This window comes from Macaca fascicularis, chromosome 3 (assembly GCF_037993035.2).
Source record: "Macaca fascicularis isolate 582-1 chromosome 3, T2T-MFA8v1.1".
Lineage (NCBI taxonomy): Eukaryota > Metazoa > Chordata > Mammalia > Primates > Cercopithecidae > Macaca > Macaca fascicularis.
The window spans coordinates 90,521,851-90,547,120 of record NC_088377.1 but is presented as its reverse complement, the minus strand read 5'-3'; the positions used below and the strand labels follow the sequence as shown (position 1 = coordinate 90,547,120).

The window sequence follows — 25,270 nt, the reverse complement described above, 5'->3', positions numbered from 1 at the left end:
CATTCAGTATCATTAAAATTTTCATGTCTCTTGGAAAGTTTTATAGTTTTCGTCATATCAGTTCTACGCATTTATGTATTTCTACTCTTATATTTTTAAAGATGAGGGCTTGCTCTGTTGTCCAGGCTGGTGTGCAGTAATATGATTGTAGCTCACTGAAGCCTCAATCTCTGAGGCTCAAGTGATCCTCCCCCCTTAGCCTCCCAAGTAGCTGGGACCATAGACTTGAACCACCACACCAGGCTATTTTTCTTTTTCTAATTTTTTGTAGAGAGGCAGTTCTTGATATATTGCCAGAATAATCTTGAACTCCTAGCTTCAATTGATCCTCCTGCCTCAGCTTCCCAAAGCACTGGAATTATAAGCATTGAGCCACTCACCCAGCTTTGCATTTATTTTTAAGTTTGTTCCTAGGTAGTTTATGTCTTTGTCTGGTTGTTTGTGTTGATTATGTTTGGTTGTTTTTTGGGTTTTTTTTTTGATAGCTTGTATTTTTTTATTGCATTTGTGAATAGGATCTTCTTCCAGGGAGGTCTTTATATGACATATTGTAAAAGAAACTAATGAGTATTGTTTAGAAATTCAGGGTCTTAAGGAAATTTTACTTACCTCTTTTATTTGTAAATAATTATCAAAAAGGTCTGGGACGGTGGTTCACACCTGTAATCCCAGCACTTTGGGAGGCTGAGGCGAGAGGATTGCCTGAACTCATGAGTTGGAGACCAGCCTGGCCAACATGGTGAAACCCCATCTCTAATAAAACTACAAAAATTACCTGGGTGTGGTGGCACGCACCTGTAGTCCCAGCTACTCAGGAGGCTGACGCAGGAGAAATGCCTGAACCCGGGAAGCAGAGGTCGCAGTGAGCTGAGATAGCGCCACTGCACTCCAGCCTGAGCAAAACCTTGTCTTAAAATAATAATTATAATAATAAGTCAAAAATGATCATAGTTCATTTGTTTTACCTACTTTTGAACTTCAGATAAATATAATATGTATTATTTGATGACTGGCTTTGTGATGTGTCCTGTTGACTTTTCATTTCATAGTGGTACAAAGGTAACAGAATTTTGGAGAAATTCCATATTACATGGTGGTGTTGAAAGCTTTCCCACTTCAGCAGCTGCTGCAGGAAGTCTCTATTCGGCTGCCAGAAAAGAACACCTAAAAGCTGTCACTCAACAGGGGATTATGCACCAGGTACTAGATCATTAGCACTTAAGTGCTAAAGAGAGGGTAGTAAACCCAACAGATGAGCACAAAAAGCATGCATAGAGCTTTCAGCCTATAGAGAGGTAATCGTAGTTAACCCAGCACGGGCAAGAGCTTTCCAGGCCCGGGAACCTCATGAGGAAGGCCCTGAAGAGGGAAGGCGATTCATTCTTTGGAGAAGGAGGAGCGCTCCCTGCCGGTGGGATGCGGTGCTGCAGTGAGGACTGGGTGTGCTTAGATGTCCGGAGTTCCACGCGGGGGTAGCACACGCGGGCCTTGGAGGGCGCTGAGACGCGGTGTTCCCACTCTGTCTTAGAGCAGTTGGAAGCACCATTCCGACTCCTGTAGACAAAGCCCTTGAGATTCGTGATCAGGTGGTGATTCATGATTCATGGTCATGGACAGTACTGCTCCCACCTGTAAGAGACCCAGGAAGGGGTCGATGGGTGCGAAGGGGCTGGAGGCTGCAAGCTGGGGGCTCAGGCAGCCCTGGATGAGCGGTGGGGTAGGACTGAAGGCCTCAGACTGGACTTTGTGCCTGGGGACTGAGTTCGAGCCCTAGCTCTGCCTCTTTCTAATGGTGTGGATTAGGGCCAGTCACCTAACTCATGCTCTCTGGGTCGAGTATTGAGCTGGACGTCTGGCACTTTAGCTTTCTACCCAGTAAAGTAGAAAACGTTACTGGTGAAATGACCATTTAAAGCTAAACATAGGAAAATACATTTGAACATCATAATTTCAGAATCGCTGCTTTTTTTTTTTTTTTTTTTTTTTTTTTTTTTTTTTTTAAACAGAGTCTCACTCTGCCACCTAGGCTGGAGTGCAGTAGCACAATCTTGGCTCACTGCAACCTCCACCTCCCAGGTTCAAGCGATTCTCCTGCCTTAACCTCCTGAGTATCTGGGATTACCGGCGCACACTACCACGCCTGGCTAATTTTTGTATTTGGAACATCAGCAAGACATTGGATTTATAATAGAGATGGGGTTTCTCTATGTTGGCCAGGCTGGTCTCGAACTCCTGACCTCAGGTGATCCACCCGCCTTGGCCTCCCAAATTGCTGGGAATACAGGCATGAGGCATCGCACCTGGCCAAGATTCCCTTCATCTTAATTTTTAGCAATATTTAATAAGCAGTGACTTGGAATCCTTCAGCTTTTACTTTCTCCCTCTGCTGAGCATTTAAAGATCTATAAACATACACAGGAGAAGCTTCTTCTTACAGGGATCCTTTTGTAACCTGGGGAATCCTTTTGTTATAAGGATAATTTCACCCTCTAATTTGGTGCAGTAAGAAAATAAATGGTAAGCATGATTACATTTAATCATGTAAAATACTGCCCAGTGTGGGGGAGGGGATGCTTACTCACACAGAAGTCCTTTCATTCACACTCTGCTGTGTCATGTGTTTCTGTGACCGGTGTCCAGGTGTCCCGTCATTCCAAGCACTCTCCTCCCAGAAAGCCATTGTGTGGCCCAAAAGAGAGCATCTGAAAATGATTTTTAGACAAAGGCTAGACAGGTTGAGGATTGTAACTAGGTCAGTGACTTCCTGGGGTCCCTCAACATTGGGACATGCTGGAGATAGAGGGCTCTAACTGTGGGGGCCCATTGAGAAGGGAGAGGACTTGCCCAAAATGAAGACATTACTGAGGCAGCTGGGGGTCAAATGACCTTTGAGATTTCATTATTCTGGCCTGCCCATAGTTCAAACTTTGGCACTAGTTTTCATGGAAAATGCTGTCTGCCTCAGCCATGAGACTTCTTTCACTGTCTGCGCCCAGCTGAGCCAAACCCAGCTCCTGAACACAGGTGGGCCACGCCACCCCGTGGCTCAGAGATAGGGTGTCCATGTCTCCCAATCTCCCAATTTGCCTGTGACACTCCTATTTATGCATGCTGAATTTTTTTTTTTTTTTTTTTTGAGACAGAGTTTCGCTCTGTCGCCCAGGCTGGAGTGCAGTGGCGCGATCTCGGCTCACTGCAAGCTCCACCTCCCGGGTTCATGCCATTCTGCTGCCTCAGCCTCAAGAGTAGTTGGGACTACAGGAGCCCGCCACCATGCCTGGGTAATTTTTTTTGTATTTTTTTTTTTTTAGTAGAGACGGGGTTTCACCATGTTAGTCAGGATGATCTCGATCTCCTGACCTCGTGATCCGCCGGCCTCGGCCTCCCAAAGTGCTGGGATTACAGGCGTGAACCACCGCGCCCTGCTGCCTGTTGTCATTATTAATACTACCCCGTTCACTCTCCAAAGTGCCCCAGTTTGAGTGATAAATTATTTGATCTCCTTGTTCAGAATCCTTTCTGCTATTCTCTCAACAGTTTGCAAGATTTGGCAGCCAAGATTTGGAGAGCAAGGTTCCAGGGACAGGACACCGGTTCCTAAAAAGGTAAAAGGAAGGGGGAGTGCAGGAAGGGTCTCAAGCATTCAATGCAGTGTGGGAAAGACCCAGGAGGCAATAATACCTGCTCTGGTTCTCTTCCACCTTCATGGTCACCCTCATTTGTTGAGCTCCTGCATTGCCTCTCTAGGTAGCAGGAATCCAGATACATAAAAGGCAGTGCACTGATCTCGGCCTGTGATTAGGAGGAAATCGAAAGTTCATCCCACCTAAGGAACATTTACTGATGCTCTGCCTGGGGCTAGGAATCTAATAAGGACTTTAGAGAGTAAATAAAGAATTATAATAGAGTGAGGGAATGCTGTGAGGTAAGCTGAAGGTGTCACAGGAGCCCAAAGGAAGACCTTGCTCACTTCCTGTAAAGAGGTAGGATGGGTAATTGGAAAGATGTCACCAAGGAGATTTGTGAGCCTGGCTCTGCAGACAAGACAAGGTATCAGGTATCTCCAAGTGGGGGCGGGGAATTCTCAGCTTTCAAGAGCCAAACAGCCATGATTAGAAGCATGTGTTAGCCAGCAGCAGAGATCCAGGCAGGCAGATGAGGACGATGAATTACTTCCCCAAGGGTGGGGCTGGTGCTCCTTCAAGCCCTCCCTCTTAGGGCCAGCTTGTGCCAAGACCTGAGTGGGGGTTGGAGCTGAAGGTCAGCAGCAACATATGGCCTGCAGAAGAGAAGGGGTAGGGCTGAGTCAGATACACATTTATCTGACATCAGATCAATTTTCGGGGGGGCAGCATGGAAATAAGGGCACAGTGTGTCAAGGCAGAGAAGCAGAAAACATAGGCAGGCCCCCAAAGCACTGGTTTATGCCTGACCACAGGGAAAGGTTTAGAAACAGGCCCTCTCTAGTCCACTCCTTCACCCCACTCCACCCACCATGATTTCTCCAGTGGCTGGCTCCACTTGGCAATATGCCCCGAGGATCTGGATGCTGAGGATGACTTAGGTTCCAGGGTCTGGCCAAGGTAACCCAGCACTTCAGCCTACATCTTCAGCATCACTGGGCAGGTTATTAAACACAAGATGGTAGGCCCACCCCTGAGTCTCTGATTCAGCAGGTCTGGAAGGGGGGCCCCCCAAATTATGCTTTAACAAGTTCCAGGTGATTCTAGTCCAGGTACCATGTTTTGAGAACCACCAAGGTAATCCGGATCTGGTATCCTTGTTAACCAGGGGCCCTGGAGATGCTGCCTGGGGCTAAGACAAGGGCACTGGATTTGAAAGCTGAGGGCTCTGGTTGTGGGCTGGCTCAGGCTTCTCGGTTGCCACATGTATAAAAGGGTAATTCTGCATCTTAAATAAGACCTTAGATGTGAGAGGCCTTTGTCAACTGAGAGGTGAAATTTGATGTCAGTTTTTTCACATGCAAATCTAGGGCTGTAAAGTTTGCTCCTTTCTCCTAAAATAATTACGGCTGTGGTCTGAGGACCACACCTATATCAGGATCCTCTGGGAAGCTTCCTAGAATGCAGACTTTGCAGCTCTAAATCTTGATGTGGGTCCCATCATCACATTTACATTTTCAACACATCTTCAGTGATTCTTCTGCACCCCAAGGAATTTGAAAACCACTTGCTTACACTGGGGCGGTAAAGAGGGATGGAAAAAAGCTGTTCTTCCGTTTTCTGATTTGCTGTTGGGCCAGGAAGATCCCCCGCCCTCGTCCTGAAGTTTCCTTGCTGCCAGCATCCTTTGGGAACCTCTCATCTCAGGAAGTCTGCGTGTCTGCACCCTCATTTTCCTCCTGGCTCCCAGCTGCATGCAGGCGCCACCTCCTGGCAACATAGTTCTTTCACTCTTTTTCTCCTGTTGTGTTAATCAGATCCTCCCCACATTAGGCGTTTAGAAAAAGAGCCTTTGTAATGTCAGAAAGAAATGTGATTCTCTTACATTTGAAGGGTTTCGATGCCTCCTTAAATGTCTTCACTTCTTGCGATTTTACTATTCCATTCTCTAAAAAACAACAATTAATAAATATATGTACTTTTAATTCTTAGTTTTAATTTTTTTTTTTTTTTTTCAGACAGAGTCTCCCTCGGTTGCCCAGGCTAGAGTGTAGTGGCGTGATCTCAGCTCACTGCAACCTCCGCCTCCCAGCGTGCACCACCATGCACAGTTAGGTTTTGGTTTTTGTTTTTTTTTTTTTTTTGTATTTTTAGTAGAGACGGGGTTTCACCATGTTGGCCAGGCTGGTCTCAAACTCCTGACCACAGGTGATCTGCCTGTCTCGGCCTCCCAAAGTGCTGGGACTACAGGTATGAGCCAGCATGCCTGGCCTTAGTTTTAATTTTTAATACAGTAAATATCAACAGATACATCTCACATAAACAAAAACATTTTGGGGCTACGTGTGTGTGTGTATTTTTTAATTCTAGGTGCTAACCTTAAATAATTCTCCTCTGGGCCAGATGTGGTGGCTCACGCCTGTAATTCCAACACTTTGGGAGGCTGAAGCAAGAGGATCGTTGGAGGCCAGGAGCTTGAGACCAGCCTGGGCAAGACCCAGTTTCCACACACACACAAAAGAAAAAATTACTCTGGCATGGTGGCAAGCACCTGTGATCCCAGCTATTTGAGAGGCTGAAGAGGGAGGATCACTTGAGCACAGGACATGAAGGCTGCAGTGAGCTATGATCACACCACTGCACTCCAGCCTGGGTGACAGAGTGAGAACCTGTCTCTAAAAACAACAACAATAATAGTCCTCTGTATATTTTAAGAGAACAAAGAGATTCTAAGACCAAAGAGTTTGCGAGTCACTGACTTATATATTTATAAAATGGAAACAAAAGTCTCACACTACAATAGTCATCCTTATATCATATGATGCACCCTGAGGCTTTCCTTTCTATTCCCTTTTATTTCATCCGTTTAAAAGTACTGGTCCTGGCCATGAAAAGTTCATTTGCGACAGCTTAAAAAGCAATCAACCAAAGTATGGGAACACTATGTAATTTTCTGGGGTCCACTTTTTATTTAAGTTAAATGTTGTTATTTAAATTTAAAAAGTGCCTAAGGCCACATTAGCTTTAGGATCATGTTCTTTCTTCTAAACAGAGCTGAATTTACCATGCAGTCAGTGAAGCTCAGGTTCAAGGCTCCTGACTTTCACAGGCCCCTCCTGGACCCTCTACCTATTTTTTACCTATAATTTGGCATTCTTTTCTAAAAGATCTGTATCTGTAATCTGTATAAAGTTCAGGCCCCACAAAAACCAGATCCACACTTGCTACTAAACCATGTTTTTTCTGTATATAAGCTGGAATGTATTAAAATAATGTAGTTTTTGCTTGCTTTTCTAATTAGAAACAATGGTAGTTAATAGTCAATTTTTTTTCTCATTGAAAAGAGCTACTGGTTTGCATTAGGACTCTTTGGTTGAGGAAAGAAACCCACGAGTTAGTTATATTTCAAGGAAAAGGGAGCTGACTTTAAGGACATGTGTGCGCTGGAACTACAGAATCATCCACAACCAGTCTATTCCTTTCCCCCAGTGGTCACAGGCTCTCTTGCTCACAGCCTCTCTGCTGCTTTCTTGTGAATCTGTCCACTCTGTCCTCCTCCCTTTATGGCTAAGCCTCTTCATACTCACGCATTGCACATGGCCCACAGGAGCCTTTTGCTAGCTCTCAGGGCAAAATAGCCCAGTCTCCCTCTATTTCCTAACTACCAGTTCCTCAATGAGGAATTTGGCCCAGCTCAGGTTTCTAAGACATGCCACATCATAGATTGTTGGTCAGTCTGACATGGGCCATGCTTGGATCAAGTGCCCAATAAGCCACAGCTATGGAGAACAGGGTCGTGTGGTACCAACCTTAGTCTGTAGACAGGGCCTTATCCCTTAGAAGGGACTAGTCAGCAACAAGCTCAGCAAACCATCAAACTGATCTGAATTCAAACTTTGAGTTTTTGTTCCATATATTTAGTTGGATTTAATATTAATTTATTATTTTTTTTTCAAGAACCAGTCTCACTATGTTGCCCAGGCTGGAGTGCAGTGGCTATTCACAGGCACCATCATAGCTCACTGCAGCCTTGAACTCCTGGGCTCAAATGATCCTCCTACCTCAGTCTCCAGGGGCTGGGACTACAGATGTGTGGGCCATCACATCTGGCCTGGTGGTTTCCACTTAAAAACTTATCTCTTTTTTGCTTTAATTTTCTTATTTTTTAATTAATTATTTTTTATAGAGAGACAGGGTCTTGCTATATTGCCCAGGCTGGTCTCAAACTCCTGGGCTCAAGTGATCCTCCCACTCAGCCTCCCAAAGTGCTAGGATTACAGGCATGAGCCACCACACCTGGCCAGAACCTATTTTTCCCTCTCTTTTTCTTTTTAATATATGTAGAGACGAGGTCTTGCTATGTTGCCCAGGCTGGTCTCGAACTCCTGTACTCAAGTGATTCTCACACCTCGGCCTCCCACAGTGCTGGGATTACAAGCATGAGCCACCGTGCCCAGCTTGCCAAAATCTATTTCTTTTGGGGCATATTGGTCTTTCTACTGCCTGCCTTTCAGATTTCTTGCTAATCACTGGAAATTTGATGCAAGTCAAGGATTTTAAAGAAATATGTGCTGCTTTGTCACTCTAAAAGAATGAATAAGAAAAAAAATCAATAGTACATGCAAATACGAAGCTTATTATGATATATTTAGCTGCTGGAGAGCTTGAGTTTAATCTTGGCCTTTAACTTATGAGGAGGATGCACAAACTCACTGTGTGAGTCATTTCCAAAATGTCTCCAATTCTTTTGTCCCTTGGTGACATCATAGAATTCTCTGAAAGCTTGGCATGATGTACACCACTCCATATATCACACACAAGCAAGCCTAGGATGGACCTGGTACTATTATGTTTTATAGCTGATCTCAGGCAAATTTTTCAGGTATCACCCCCACCTTGAAAGTAGGCAATATAAGATTGCTACAGCCCACTTTTCCTCTGTAGCAGCCAACCCTGTGGGGCAGTGGCTCTTTAAGTGTGCTTCTAGGGTCCTCAGCATCTGAACCACCTTGGAACTTACTAGGAATGCAAATTCTCTGGTTTTCCCCCAGATCTACTGAATCAGAAAGTCTGGGAGAATGGTCTAGCAATTTGGCTTAACAAGTCCTCCAGGCTATTTTGATGCAGGCAAGGGTTTTAGTACCATCATTTAGGGCTTGCTTTTCAAAGTGTTAGGACATGCAACATACACCCGATACTTGATGGGGATTACAAGAGTCTCTAGCCTGCACCATGAAACTCACGTCCATGCCTTTATTCAGGTTATTCCTCTAACTAGAATACTGTTTCTCCAACAGACTCACCTGTTGGGATCTTGTCCATTTTTTTTCAAAGCCAAACCAGTTCAATACCTGCTTCCTCTAAAATGTTTCTCCTAATCTGCCCATCTCTCTGGAACATGGTATCTGTCTTTCAAAGGGTGCTCAATATAGAACAGGCTGTTATCTAGAAAGTTAGAAGTTGGAAAGTTAGGTAAAAATCATTTGGAATGAGTGTAGTGGGCTGTCTTCCATAATGACTACTAATTGATGCTTCGGGATGGACCTTTCCTTTGTTCTCTATCATCAAGTCATGCATGTTCCTGATCCAGGCTGGAATTGCTGCTTCCCCTGGAATGTGTTTCCTTGAGATCAAGAATCAGCAAACTATGGTCCGTGGGTCAAATGCAACCCACGGGCTATTTTGTACAGCTTCTGAGCTCACAATATTTTTTACAGTTTTTAATGGTTGGGAAAAAAAGAAAAATAATATTTTGTGATACTTGAAAATTACATGAAATTCAAATTCTACCACTCATAAATAAGAGATCATTGGAACACAGCCACACTTATTTATGTTGTCTGTGTCTGGCTTCCTGCTACAAGGACGGAGTTGAGTAACTGCGACAGAGATTGTATGGCCAACAAAGCCAAAAATGTTTACTGTCTGGCTCCTTGCAGAAAAAGTTTGCCAACCCCCACTCTAGGTGACCTCATGTTTCACTCCCTCACTTCGTTCAGGTCTCGATCAAATGTCACCATGGTGGGGGTAGGTCTTCCCTGATCTTCCTACCTAAACAGAACATGTTCCCCCCACCTGCTCTTTGCACTGTTATGTCATATTGCATGATTTTCTTTGTGGCACTTATCCTCAGCTGATGTTATAGAGATATTTGTTTATTATGTGTCTCTCCTCATAAGATCCAGCTTCATGAAATCAGGGCCTTTGTTTTGGTTCATCTCCTTTTTTTTTCTTTTTTAATTTTAATGAGAACCTAGAGAAAATACTCCCTTTAAAAAAATATATTTTTATTTATTTAGTTTTTGAAACAGGGTCTCACTCGGTCACCCAGGCTGGAGTACAGTAGTGCGATCACAGCTCACTTTAGCCTTCACCTCCTGGGCTCAGATGATCCTCCGACCTCAGCCTCCTGAGTAGCTGGGACTACAGGTGTGCACCACCACGGCCAGCCAATTTTGTATTTTTGGTAGAGACAGATTTTCGCTATGTTGCCCAGGCTGATCTCAAACTCCTGAGCTCAAGGGATCCATCCGCCCTCCTCAGTCTCCCAAATTGCTGGGATTACAGGCATGAGCAACCACACCTAGCCAATGTTTTGGCTCATTTCCACATGCTCACAGGCTCTCAGTAAACATTCCAATGAATGAATGAATGAATATTCTCTAACAAGAGTATTTCTAAGACCTTCTCTAGTGGTTAAATTATTTTACTTTGATTTGGTGAGGGACAAGGAGCTGATTGAGTGTACTATCTAGACTAAGTTACATTAACAGAGATAGAGTTATTGTTTGCCTTTTACAAAATAATGAATATGCATTGTGAAATATTTCTTAATTAAAAGACCTGGAGGCCAAGCATTCAGACTTAGAGGCCATAAATCAAAAATCATTCTTCTGCCAGGCGAGGTGACTCATGCCTGTAATCCCAGCACTTTGGGAGGTTGAAGCGGGTGGATCACTTGGGGTCAGCAGTTCAAGACCAGCCTGGCTAACATAGTGAAACCCCACCTCGACTAAAAATACAAAAATTAGCTAAGCGTGGTGGTGGGCGCCTATAATACCAGCTACTCGGGGGGCAGAGGGCAGAATTGCGTGAACCTGGGAGGAGGAAGTTGCAGTAAGCCAAGATTGCGCCATTGAACGCCAACCAGGGCAACAGACAGAGACTCCATCTCAAAAAACAAAAACAAAAAAAAAAAAATTTTTTTTTCTTCTGTTTTTCAATGAGAGCATCCAGAGTTGCCAATTGGAATGCGGAAAATTGATTTTGACTGTTTGTTTTTTAAGAGAGCTTAGGGACTATTTTGTCCCATTCTGTTTCTGTTTTATTTCAAAATTCTTTTACATTTTAGTCCAATTTTATATATATAGAATGTAGGCAAAATATGGGTTCCAAGACATAATTGCTATTTACTTTGGGGCAAGGAGTTTTCTGGAAAAGTAGCCAGCGTCACTCAAAAGCCTCTAATGACTTTCTCATACCCTCCCATTTCAAAGTCAGATGAGTTGTTTTTAAAGGAATAATTCATCTTCCTCTCCCCTCTTTTCTTTTATAAAGATTTGTCTCTCATAGTTTGTCCGTACAAGACTTTTAAAGAAATGGGCTTGAGTTTACCTTGTGCTGAGTGAACAGAGCACCTTTACTAGGAATATGCCTTCTTTCACCTGTAGCAAACAAAACAGAAGAATGTATCTGAGGGATTGGTTCTATTACCACATTAAGGAAATTTATGCAAATGACTTTTATCTGGAAGAATCTAAATTATAATTTTACCAAGTTATGGTAGTTCTCTCAGGAAAACTCTCCTTTTGGGATTGTCAATATGGGGAGAATTATGACTTTTGTATTAAATCCTGAAGTATTTGCGGTGGCTCACACCCATAATCATAGCATTTTGGGAGCCTGAGGCGGGCAGATCACCTGAGGTCAGGAGTTCGAGACCACTTTGGCCAACATGGCAAAACCCCGTCTCTATTAAAAGTACAAAAACTAGCGGGGCATGGTGGCGTGTGCCTGTAATCCCAGCTACTCAGGAGGCTGAGACAGGAGAATCGCTTAAACCTTGCAGTGAGCCAAGATCGCACCACTGCACTCTAGCCTGGGTGACAGAGTAAGACTCTGTCTCAAAAATAAGTAAGTAAATTAATAAATAAATTCTGAAGTATTTTTCTTGGATATCATAGTCTAAGCCCCACAAAGTATAAGTGGCGTGGCTGAGGTTACAGCTAGATGAAGATTCAGGGGTCCTGTCTCCACCAACAAGGCTCATTCCACCTCCCCTCGTACTTCAATACCTCCCTGCACTTTCCCAGTTTCAACTCACAGAAGCGAAAGCTTCCGGCAGGCCAGTACTGGGCCTCTTTTTGTTTAATAGTTGCCTAGTTGTCGAGTAAGGATGGAGACAGACTTAAATCATTAAGTGAGATTTCTGTTTTTAGACATTTGTGGTTCTGCTGAATAGAAAATTTAAAAAGAGTGCATTCCTGCCTCAAGGAATGGTAGGACTTTCTGAGGCTTAATGACTAAGGTAAACAAACATTTGTGCTTCAAAGTACACTGAGCACTTAGGTTCAGGGAATGCTTTCTTAAATACACTTTGGATCTAATGTAAGAAATCAGTTTGTCCTGGTGCAGACATATCTGGGAGCATTAATTCTCCTGGGCTTAAACAAACTGCCCCAGAAGACAGTGCTGACAGCAGGAGACCCTGACTGGCCTCAAATCTGTTAAGATGGCAATCGATCATTTAGAAGCTTTACAACCAGGAGAAAAATGAGCGTGAGAGGAAATGTGAAACGATGACACATCATCACTCTCCACTAGAGCCCTCCAGTTTCTGAGAAAGATGGAAACTCCCTCATTGGAAAAGGCAGAAAAATAAACATGCTAACAATGAAAATTCTTAAGACTTTTTAAAAAAGAGAAACTGAGAGGAAAAATCATATCTAAGTTCTTCTAGAAAGATCATAATTTCAGAAAACTTATTGTTTGGAACAAAAACCTGGGTTTAAGATTATTTTATTTACTTGAGCACATTTAGTACATTTCAAGTGTCTGCCTTAGTACAGACTTTTCAGAAGTGGGATAAATGTACAATTTCCTGCTACCTAGAACTGCTGTGAGAATTAACTAAATTAAAAACCAAAAAATCATAGGCAGTAGATAGACTGAAGTCTTTCTCTTAAGAGTTGTACTATGGCTGGGTACAGTGGCTCATGCCTGTAATTTCAGCACTTTGGGAGGCCGAAGCGGGAGGATTACTTGAGCCCAGCAGTTCAAGACCAGCCAGGGCAACATGGCAAAACCACAACTCTACAAAAAATAATAAAAAAAAAAAATTAGCTGGGCATGCTGGTGCATGCTTGTAGTCCCAGCTACTAAGGAGGCTGAGGTGGGAGGATCACCTGAACCTGGAGAAGTTGAGGTTACAGTAAGCCATGATCTCACCACTGCACTCCAGCCTGCTGGGCAACAGAGTGAGACCCTGCCTCAAATGAAAAAAAAAAAAAAGTCGTGCTATGAATTAAAAAAAAGAAACTAAAATATTTACTGCGTGAAAGTGAAAGAATTAGGTTGGAGTCTGCCTGTGCTCTAGTTTGAATTTCACTGTCTCTCTTTAGCCAAGCATCAGAGGCTTTTGTTGTTTTGTTGTATAGATGCATGTTGGGCATCCATGAACCACCTTATTGGGTATTGGTGGTGGTTGTTTTCACTCAGCTCTATTCTGTAGAAACAGTACCCCAATTTTGCTTTGGGGAATCACCCTCCCTGTCTGACCTCACTTGCTTCAGGTGAACCTAAATCCATCCACGGGCTCCTAGGGAGTAGAAAGTGAGTGAGGCTAAGTTCATCAGCAAACCTCTTTCCCCATAGTCATTGGTTCAGGAGAAAATACATGACTCAAATTAAACCCAATCAGAGTATTAAAAACTTAATTGTTGGTGGGAAATGCCAAATGCCCCTTATGGAGGGGAATCCAGCAATCTCTAAAGAGAAACGATAATAGAATGCAATTAATAATCTGTGGTTTTCTTTTCCTATAAAAGATATTATTGGGACAGTGGGTGAAATTTAAGATATGTAGATTAGTTGATATTATTGTATCATGTTGAGTTTAATAATTTTTATTGTGGTTAATGTTCTTACTTTAGGTAACACTGAAGTATTTAGATATGTAGGGTCATCATGTCTGCAACTCATTTGCCCATGGTTCAGAAACAATTACATTACACACACACACACACACACACGCATAACAGATAATACATATAGAAAGTAGGAGGGCAAGAGAAAGAATGACAAAGCAAATGGGCTAAAAATTTAATAACTGGGGAACTTGAGTAAAGGGTATGTAGCAATTCTTTATACTGTTCCCAAAACTCTTCCATAAATCTTTATTATGTTGTAAACCCAGAAAATCTGAGATAGGTCTCAGTTAATTTAGAAAGTTTATTTTGCCAAGTTTGAGGATGCACCCATGACACAGCCTCAGAAGTCCTGATGACATGTGCCCAAGGTGATCAGGGCACAGCTTGGTTTTATACATTTTAGGGAGACATGAGACTTCAATCAATATATGTAAGAAGTACATTGGTTCAATCTGGAAAGGCGGGAAAACTCGAAGCAAAGGGAGGAAAAGCAGTAAGTGGCTTCCAGGTCACAGATAGGTGAGAGACAAAGGTTTCTTTCTTTTGAGTTTCTGATTAGCCTTTCCAAAGGAAGCTATAAGATATGCATTTATCTCAATAAACAGAGGGGTAACATTCAATAGAATGGGAGGAAGGTTTGCCCTAAGCAGTTCCCAGCTGCTTTTTCCCTTTAGCTTAGTGACTTTGGGGGCCCAAGATATTTTCCTTTCACATTCCCCCCTTTTCTTTTTAAAAATATTTTGGAGAAAGTGTTTTAGAAGAAAATTAGCCTCTGGTCCTAGGATTTGTTTGATCTCTCATGGCTAGGATGATTTATTCCTGTAAGGTAGATCCAGAGTTATTAGGAAAGCTCATTTTTAGAAGGTTGTGAAGTCTCATGCCCTACAAAGAAAAAATAGGGGGAGGAAGGGAGAAAAACAAAACTAAACAAAAGAACAATCCTGAAAATCAATATAGGCCACATTACTCTGAAGTCTATACATCTGTAGGCAGGTATGAAAGTGGCTTATATATGTCAATAGGTTGCTATTATTTTCTTCTGAAGTTTAAGTTGTCTAGTTTCAGTTCACAGGACTTTACAAAAGCACAGCTTAGTTTTCAGTGACTCCAAATTAAGAAACATGTGGGGAAAAAAACATGAAAAAATTGAAAACATTATTTTGAGACTTATAGCCAAGAAAAAATTAGAATTCTTTCCAAACTGTAGAAAATACTAAACATTTTAAAACATTGGCCAAGACTAGAATCTAACAACAGGTGTACTATAGTTTTTGAAACATAATTTTTCTCACTTCAGTTTTTCATTTTTGCTGAAGACAATTCATGGTAGGACTGCCTTACTTTATTATATTGGCCTAATTATTTGTATGCAGTGCAGCGATAATAATTATTTTTTACATAGGTTTTTAAAATGGCTTTGATGGAACTTTGTTGCCTAGAAGGAATCTCAGATAAGACTTTTTTAAACCTGAGCCCAGTCAAGGATTTGTGCCATCAAATACCTATGAGTTTGGTGAATTTCCTCTCCTCTTGAGGTTCCAAGATAAACCTGGGGCTTCTGGGCCTGTCAGAAAGTGACATTCTTTAGTTACCATGGATCAGAAACCCCGTACAGGGACTGTGTACACAAAATATGAGACCAGTTTTTCCAAGGTCGTTCTTGGCTCCATAAGTCAAGTTTGATTCTTTAAAGGAAAGTACACCATTCCAGTCAAATCCTAGGTAAAATAACCAGTTTCTCCAATTGTGTCCTGTTACAAATGAAAATAGATTCTTACTGCACTTATGCAAATAACTGTATTGCCATAAGTTAAGAATACTCACAAATGGTTCCCAAATACTGGAGAAATCAGGTAGAGAGAAACAAATATGCTCTATATTTTGTTCATAGGAATATACTAAATTGTTAAAGGTTGTCAATGGCTCAAAAGTTCCAAGACTCTGAAAAACAAAACAAAGGATGAACAACATTTTAAGCAAAAAGTCAAAAAGATTAGTTCAGTCCATGCAGTTCTTCCCTATTCTGCTTATACTCATGAACATTTTAGCTTTCAATGAGTCCTGAAAGTTTTTCCTCTATTTTGATGTCACAATCTCCAAAGTTATCAGAAACCTCCATTCAAGAGCACCTGTTAGAGTTTTATAGCTGATTATAAAACCACCTTCTAAAGAAGACCAAAACAAGACAACAATTGTCTGTGGATGACAAAAATTTTAGGGCAGCCATAATCAAAGACACAATTGACAAGGAAATTTGTTACCTCTGTGGCACACAATAATTTTAACATAAGAATTATGATTATCACTGATAATGTACACTAAGTCATATCAGAATTATAGGAGTTTCCCATAATTTTGGAACACATACCAATAACATATTTATACAAATACAACCCAAAGAAAACCAAACACCATTTCATATTTGGCAATGCTTCCTGTATTATTTTTATATCAAATAAGCCAAATTATGTCATTTTTGGATTTTAGAGACTCTACTATCTTAAAGGATTAATTAAGTCAAAAAAAGACATAATTTATAATTTGATGTTGGAAAGTTTGTCAAATATAAAAGGTTTAAAATACTTGATATAACAAAATAGGATTACAGGTCATTGTAAATTCATTCACTTAACCAAAGTGGTATGATTTGGCTGTGCCACCTCCCATGTATTGTGGGAGGGACCTGGTGGGAGGTAAATGAGTCATGGGGGCAGGTTTTTCCAATGCTGTTCTCATGACAGTGAATAAGTCTCACAATATCTGATGGTTTTAAAAATGGGAGTTTCCCTGCACAAGCTCTTTTCTCTTGTTTGCTGCCACATGAGATGTGCCTTTCGCCTTCCACCATGATTGTGAGGCCTCCCCAGCCACATGGAACTCTAAGTCCAATAAACCTCTTTCTTTTGTGAATGTCCCAGTCTTGGGTATGTCTTTATCAGCGGTGTGGAAATGGACAAATACACAAAGTGATAACTCAAGGATTTCAAAACAACAGTGAAAGCCTTCATTCTATGAGAGAGGAGACTTAATTTTCCAAACAAGAAGCTCTAATAAAAACAGCATGAAGCCAATTAAATTTGTTTTTTAAAATTTTGTAAACAAGCTATAAAATTTTAGTCTTGATCATATGACATAATTTCCATAAGCCTTTTATAACCTTTATTAAGGAGTTGGTGAATGCTTTAAGAAAACCTTGTTTATCTGACACAGGGGTCCATATGTTGGTCTTGCATCAGTGTGCATTTGGCATTAATGATTAATTTATAGAGAAACTGAACTTATTTTATCTCTTAAAATCGGTCCTTAAAATCTCACCTGTCCACTTCTTCTGCAATGGTCCCTGGGCCTTGAGGAGTTAATGGCTTTAATTTCTGGCTTTGTGTTAGGAATGCAGTTTATTTTTTTGGCACCTTCTATGGGCCTGAAGATGAGGTTTTAATTTCTGTCAGTGTTTAAGATTTAGCAGGACTTGACATCCTTTTACACCCAGGAGGTTACATACTGTAACATAATGTTACAAAAACTTTAAAAACGCATACAGGAAGTTACATGGGTGTAATAACATTAATTAAAAATTTTTTTACCTCATTTTTTCCCTGACCAAACCAAAACTTAATAATAATATGACAACTTGATTATATAAAAGTTTTTTGAGTTTTTTAACATATATAAATCCTCTTATTGTGACTTACACCAACCATTCATGACATGCTTGGACTTTCTGGTTTGTCCTGAACATCCCTTCTTCTTAAACAACCATTTTATTTTAGGATTAAATTTACCGTATAAGATTTTTTCTTATATAAAATTATTTAAGTTATTTCTCTTTAAGCTTTTACCTTGTTTTATACCTTTAAAGAAGCTTTGAATGAGACAAAACTTGTTCACCTTTTAAAGAAAGGACACACTTTTTTTTCTTTTTAGCAATAATGTTTTCCTACAATATGTAGTTATTTGAAAACACCCAAATAGTGAAACATCTGTTATTTAATTTTATATAACTTTATTTATTTATTTTTATTTATATTTTGAGACAGATTCTTGCTCTGTCACCCAAGATGGAGTGCAGTGGTGCAATCTCAGCTCAGTGCAATCTCTGCCTCCCGGGTTCAAGCAATTTTCCTACCTCAGCCTCCAGAGTAGCTATGATTACAAGCATGTGCCACCACACCTGGCTAATTTTTGTATTTTTAGTAGAGACAGAATTTTGCCGTGTTGGTCAGGCTGGCCTTGAAGTCCTGATCTCAAGTAATCTACTCACCTCAGCCTCTCAAAGTGCTGGGATTACAGAGGTGAGCCACCATGACTGGCCTAATTTAAGATAACTTTAGATTCTAAATTATTAAAGTTTGTTTACAAGTTTTATCCCATTACATTTACCTAATTATTTTAATTGTTCACCTAGCTTATTTATGAAAACTGAGATAGTCATGATTTAAAGTTATGAAACCACCATTGCAAAATTATAACTAAAATAGTGAAAAAAGACATGACCTAACTTGACTCCATCTTGCTTCTAATCTCCAAGCTGTCCTAGTTCATTCCTGGACTTTGGGAGGAACTTAGTTTATAGTTTAATTTTGAAACAAAGATCATAACAGTCCTTTCACAAAACAGGCCTCCTTACTGCTTGTGAACTAGCCTGCCTAAAGCCACAAAATCAGAAGTTATAGTAATCTTACTAAATTTAAGATGCAGCTATTTTCACTAAACCAATGTCAACGTCCTACTTATTAAAAATTACACAAGCAGGACAGGCATAGTGGCTCACACCTGTAATCCCAGTGTTTTGGGAGGCTGAGACAGGCAAATCACCAGGAGTTTGAGAGCAGCCTGGCCAATATGGTGAGACCCTGTCTCTACTAAAAATACAAAATAAATAAATAAATAAATAAATAAAATAACCTGGTGTGGTGGTGGGCGCTCTAGTCCCAGCTACTCTGGAGGCTGAGGCAGGAGAATCACTTGAGCCCAGGAGGCGGAGGTTGCAGTGAGCTGAGATTGCACCACTGAACTCCAGCCTGGGTGACACAGCAAGACTTCATCTTAAAAAAAAAAATTACACAAGCAAAGATCATTCTGTTTTGAGCTGGGTTCATAGTTTTGTAACCCTTACGTCAAATTTTGACACCTGATAGTATTTGGCAGTGATAACTATGAAATTGCTTGATTAACACATGTAAAAAAAATATGCTGGCAATTCTAAGACATTTCTAATATAACTTTACCAATAATTTTAAAGCTAGTTTATTTATTAAAGATTTTACTTAAGTTACATAAGCTTGTAAAAGCATTTGACTAGTCTTTTCTTTTTTCCTGATAAAATATTTCATTTAAAAGCTTTTATTTTTCCTTAAGACAATTAATTAGATCTCTTTTATGTATTTGTAGTAGTGAAACATTGTGTATACAACACATAAATACATAGACATATTAGGCATGCTGAAGGAAGTATATTTTACAGATTCATAAAGAATCTCCCTTTTTTTTTTCCTATCTTAGATTTTCAGATTTTTTTTTTTTTTTTTTTTTTTTTTTTTTTTTGAGACAGAGTCTTGCTCATCTGCCCAGGCTGGAGTGCAGTGGCATGATCTTGGCTCACTGCAACCACCATCTCCCAGGTTCAAGCGATTCTCCCATTTCAGCCTCCCGAGTAGGTGGGATTACAGGCACCCACCATCATGTCAAGCTAATTTTTGTGTTTTAGTGGAGGTGTGGTTTTACTATGTTGGCCAGGCTTGTCTTGAACTCCTGGCCTTAAGTGATCCACCCCCCCTCGGCCTCCCAAAGTGGTAGGATTACAGGCGTGAGCCACTGTGCCCAGATTCTTGATTACTTGCTTTACAAACCTAGAGAGTTGTCAGCTAAATATCCTTAAATTTGCATATTAAAGGAAACAACTCAAGAGAAAATCAAATAGCAAAATTTACATCATAAGGTACAGAGAGAAATAATCTCATGGTGCTGGTGGGAGATGCTTTTATTTTTCTTTGAACCAAATCAAACATAAAATTATAGAAATCTATCATAGGATTATATAAGGAGAACAATTTTGTTTAGATAGGGACTATCTATCTTTTAACTGGATCTCTGAGCTCTGGGCAGAGCCCACACTGAAATCTAGGATCTTCAAAAAAAATGGGAGAAACCTGTTGCAATAACTATTCTAGTCAAAAAAAAAAAAAAAAAAAGACAAAAACAAAAAAACAAAACAAAACAAAACCAGGTGAAAACATAACTCAGTCAACTGTGAAGAAAAAAAACTTTTGCTCAAAAAAAGACAAGGTACTAGGTGAGAAAAACATGAAGGCCTTTTAAATACAAACACGCACACATACACACACACATCTTGGATGTTACCCTTTAAATAAGCTGACTTTTAACCATTGTGCCCCTTTAAAAAAATCCTTTAAATTTTCATTACCATATTTCAGCTAGGACAAAATGCTGCTTTTTCAGAAGCACAGCCATTGCTCTTTCAGTTTGGTCTGGCTGGCAAAAAGGTGGCCTTGCTATGTAAATTATGCCCCTTTAGTAGTCAAAATAAAAAAATCTTTCCTCTTTTTTTTTCTTTTGCTGACCATTTTCTTCCTCCTTCAGAGGCCTTGTTCTCCACAATTTAGAGTTCCTCTTCAGATTTGACCAAGTCGGGACGTGTGTCAGACCCACAATGTATAGCTTGCAGACCTAGCTTTTCAGTGACCATTACCCCTTGAACGAGTTCAGTCCACCTGTGTCGCAGCTACCTGGCACAGTGTGTCAGGGGCTCAAGGTATGGGAAGGGTCAGCTCCTGATATGCTCCTGCCAGCTGAGATTAGATCCTAAGTATATTCTTCTGAGGGGGAAACCTTTTTAGAGCCACTGCACATCTTAAGGAGCATTCCTCCCAGACACATTCACATGATTCTCAGTTGCCTGAGAATGCCCTGAAAGGCTGAGGGGAGCAACGTGCTCTTATTTCTTTGGAGTGGAGGATTCTACATTCATGAGTTAGAGGGTCTGGAGGATTCCACGCTCATGAACTAGAGGGTTGGTCAAATTTGATAGGGGAAAGGACGAACACACACACACTAAAGAAACCCAATAAGACAGAAACAAACAAAAAAACAGTTAAGCAAAACTAACAATGATCACACAAATTATACAATTTCTGAGTGTCAAAGATGACAAATTCCTCTTCAAAAGGTTTTAGTTTCCTGTTCCTCTGGTTGTTTGTTTCTCTACTTTCTATAGTTACCCATGCTGAGAGTTGTAAACAACTCTTCCCGCCCTTGCCACACCCTGACATGCCCTGACAAGCCTAGACATGCCTTGCACCATAATGGATAGCCTTCCCCTTCCAGCCTAGATAGCTGTGTTCAATTTCAAACATTAGCCAATCGGGTCAGTTTAGACTGTGGGGTCCAACCCACAGGAGAAAGGACACAGGAGTAGGAACCAATTGCATTAGGGATAAAAACCCCTGCCCTACCCCACCTGGTGTGCTCTTGCAATCGTGACTGGCGCAAGCTGCATCCTTCTGTAGAAGTAAATTTGCCTTGCTGAGAAAATTTCTATTTAAGTCCTATTTCTTCTGCATCACCGAAACTTGTTTCTAACAAATTTAGGGGCCCATTTGGGATACCTATTCTTCTCTGGGGAAGGGTCCAGTCCTCTCCCATGAGGAGCCATGCCCCACTGCCTCATTGCGGTGGCCTTGGGGGTAAGGAGTCGAGACCCAACCAGTGTGACAAATAAATCCAGACTCTCAGCAACACAAGAAGAAACAGAGCAACAACTTGGGGGGAAAAGATCATCACATGCCATGGTGACCAGCCAACTCTGTGCATAGAACAAGGTAAGAAATGCCATGGGGGTGACAAAGTATTTCCTTGGTGGTTGGGACATCTTGGAGGTTGAAAGTTGAAAGTGTGTGAATAAGTACTACTGGTGTGTAGAGTGAGTGAGTCCAATCTGCAGATCCGTAGTCACTTCATATGACTTATGGCAGCCTTTTGGCTCCCATCAGGAGTTTATACTGACCCACCAACGTTAAGAGAGACCTGACATTCCCTTCGGGGAAGTAGCCAGAGAGGATGAAATGAAAGGAAAAGAGTGCAAGAAGCCTCCACTGGGGGGATTGAGCCTCTAGAGAAAAGGAAGGTAGAGGCTAGGCGTGGTGGCTCATGCCTGTAATCCCAGCACTTTGGGAGGCTGAGGCAGGCGGATCATCAGGTCAGGAGATCAAGACCATCCTGGCTAACACGGTAAAACCCCATCTCTACTAAAAATACAAAAACAAAATTAGCCAGGCGTGGTGGCGGGTACCTGTAGTCCCATCTACTTGGGAGGCTGAGGCAGGAGAATGGCGTGAACTTGGGAGGTGGAGCTTGCAGTGAGCAGAGATCGTGCCGCTGTACTCCAGCCTGGGTGACAGAGCGAGACTCTGAAAAAGAGAGAGAGAGAGAGAGAGAGAGAGAGAGAGAGAGAGAGAGAGAGAAAAGGAAGGCAGGAAATCCCTAATACAAGGGGTTGAGTCTCTAGAAGAAAGTAAAGGTGAGAAATCTCCAGTAGGGGGGATTGAGCCTCACACAAACCTCCAGTAGTGGGGAAGGCAAAAAATTTCCACTAAGGGAAGTAGAGCCTCACCCCAAAACCATTGAGATGGGAAATACCCCAAGTAAGATAAGGAGTGAAAAAGATAAAGCTAACAGCAATGATATTCCCCTTGAGAGTCCCCTAGGTCTCATGTTAACATATTGGAAAGATAATGAAAGGACTAAGCGTAAGAAAAAGCAACAAATGATAAAATATTATTGTTTTATTTGGACCCAGGAACCAATCCTTAAACCCTCAGTTTTCTGACCAAACTTTGGGTCAAATGAGGATTGGATTTGTCAGCTTCTAATAGAACATGTTAATAACAAGAGTCCAGTTTCCCAAGAAGAGATAGATTATGCCTTGTGTTGGTGACAAGGACCTGTTCTTCTCTACTCCCTAAAACCTCAAAAAGGTAAGCATAAACCAGAGAATGTTTCCTCTAAGGAAACTGAAACTCTTAACCCCAAGCAATCTATGACTTGGTACCCACTAGATCACCTTCCCCCACCAAACATCCCTAACTTTCCTCCCCCTCAAGCAGTTGCTGTCCCAGATCCTTGCCACTCCCCCGTTGCTTCCCCTCCTTATAACCCTCCCTCTTGGGAATCGTCCCAAGAGCCCACTCACTACCAGCCTAAGTACCTTTCCCTAAAGGGACTTTAACATGAAATAGAGCAATGAAAAAAAGATATTCAGAGCTTCCTCTTCCCCTCTACCTCAGGGGAATCAGCTCCAGCTCTCTTCCCCTTGAGGGAGGTGCCCCTAGGAGGAGGTGGCATTGGCTTTGTAAATGCTGCTTTAACCAGTTCAGAAGTACAAAACCTATAAAGAGAGCTTAAGCCACTATTAGATGATTCTTATGGGGTAGCAAACCAAATTGACCAATTACTAGAACTACAGTTACATGCTTGGGCTGAGCTAATGTCCATCCTAGGCATCCTCTTTTCAAGGGAAGAAAGAAGCATGATCTGTAGAGCTGCTATGGTAGTCTGAGAATGTGAACACCCTCCTGGCCAAAACGTTTGCAGCAGATCAAAAATTCACCACCAAAGACCCCCAGTGGCACAATAACAATGCAGTCCACTACATATGTAAGACCTTAGGGCAATGATAATAAAAGGGATTAAAGAATCAGTACCCCGAATCCAGAATCTTACGTGAGCATTTGATATACAGCAAGGGCAAGATGAAGGGCCTATAGAATTTTTAGACAGATTAAAGGATCAAATGAGAAAGTATGCTGGTCTAGATCCCGAGATCCTCTTGGATAAGGAATGTTAAAACTTCATTTTGTTACTAACGGTTGGCCAGATATTTCAAAGAAGTTACAAAAGATGGAAAATTGGAAAGACCATCCTTTGGGGGTCTGTCCTGCAGACCCCAGCTCGCATGATGGATGAATAATGTACCCAGACACTGATATTCAGTGAAAGTGCCTCTAGGGATCCAAGTCACTCACAGACACCAAGGAAGGTGCTGTAAGGAGTCAGCAACCACAGCCCCAATTAGCTGTCCCTGTGGGCATTTATTGGGCACAGTTTTAATGAAAAAGGCTTTGAGTCAACACACCTGTGGGTAATTAATCTGGTCTCCCCCACCCCAGGAGATCTATCCTGCCCATGAGTGATCAAAGGTTAGTCGTAGGACCACATGAGTAAACAAGCTCTTTAGATAAACTTCTCTACATTCCTATGTATCTGCGCCCTAAGCTCTCTGGCTCCTGAAAAGGGAATCTGGCTGCCTTCAGCCAAACTATCTGAAGCTATGCCAAACTTCCTTGCCTTCCAAGGTTTGCTTCTTTCTATTCCTATAATTTCTTCTGCCACTCTGACTGATCGCCCACACTGTCCCATGAGTGAACTTCTTAGGAAGGCTCAAAAAGTGTGTGTAAGAAGGGACAAAGAAAAACAAAAGCAGTAGGAAAAAATTCTTCTGTCCACCATACAACAAAGTACTCAGGGGGCCAGAACCTAAAAAGAGCCTAGGCCCCCACTTTCCAGGCCATATGAAGAGCACCAAAAAGCGAAGCCTGGGAACTTAAAATTAGGAAAGGAAGGAAGGATCTCTTTGAAGGCTATAATGCTTTGAAAACTGTTGGCAGTGTGGCATGACTGCTTAAAGCAGACAGAAGCTTGTCATTTTACCCCATCCCAGCATGATTGTGAAGCTGGCAAGGAAAGAGGAAGAAGGGCAAGTTCGGATGTAAGCTGGGTAGCTGGGACAGGTTGGTCAAGGGACCACTCTGGAGGACTCTTGTGCCCAGCGTTGTTCACTTCGGCCCAGCCACATGTTTACAGCAGCCAGAGGTCGTGCAAAAGTGTGACTGGCTTTGGTCAGGGCCTTCTAGCACCATCAGCACACTCCCGCCAGTAGCTCAGCTCCTCTCTGCCAGGCCAACTAAGAGTGCTTTGTCCTGGCTGGGACATAGGGGCTGAGAGAGATGGGGGGAGACGTAACACCCATGAATGAAAATACAGATTTAGAGAAGGAACCAGTAAGTAGGAGATAGAAGTTGAATATAAAAACCGATCAGCTAGTATGAAAATTCTGTTAATCCTGGAAGCAGGGGCAAATCTATTAGGAAGAGATTTAACGCTAAAATTAGGCTTAGGTCTTCAAACCAATCATGGAAAATTCCACCCCTCCCTAAACTTGCTCGCCACCGCTGACAAAGAACACATTCATCCCAAGATATGGTCAAAAGATGGGAATCGAGGAAAGTTATGGATTCCTCTGATTCATGTTAAATTAAAAACCCCTGTGGAAGTAGTAAAGAGAAAGCAATACCCTATTCCTTTAGAAGGCAGAGAAAATTTAAAACATATAATTTAAGGTCTTCTCCGTGATGGGCTTCTTGAACCCTGTATGTCTCCCTATAATACTCCAATACTGCCTGTAAAGAAGCCAGACAGGTCATA

General features: G+C 41.6%; 1 long non-coding RNA gene across 1 annotated transcript; it reads right to left on the bottom strand.

Annotated features, from left to right (window-relative positions):
- Positions 1 to 457: 457 nt before the first annotated feature.
- On the bottom strand, positions 458 to 2,702 carry LOC135970169 (uncharacterized). Its single transcript, XR_010585696.2, has 2 exons — positions 2,583 to 2,702; positions 458 to 1,629 (listed from the first exon to the last, which is right to left on the bottom strand). It is a non-coding gene; the product is annotated as an uncharacterized lncRNA (long non-coding RNA).
- Positions 2,703 to 25,270: the final 22,568 nt, after the last annotated feature.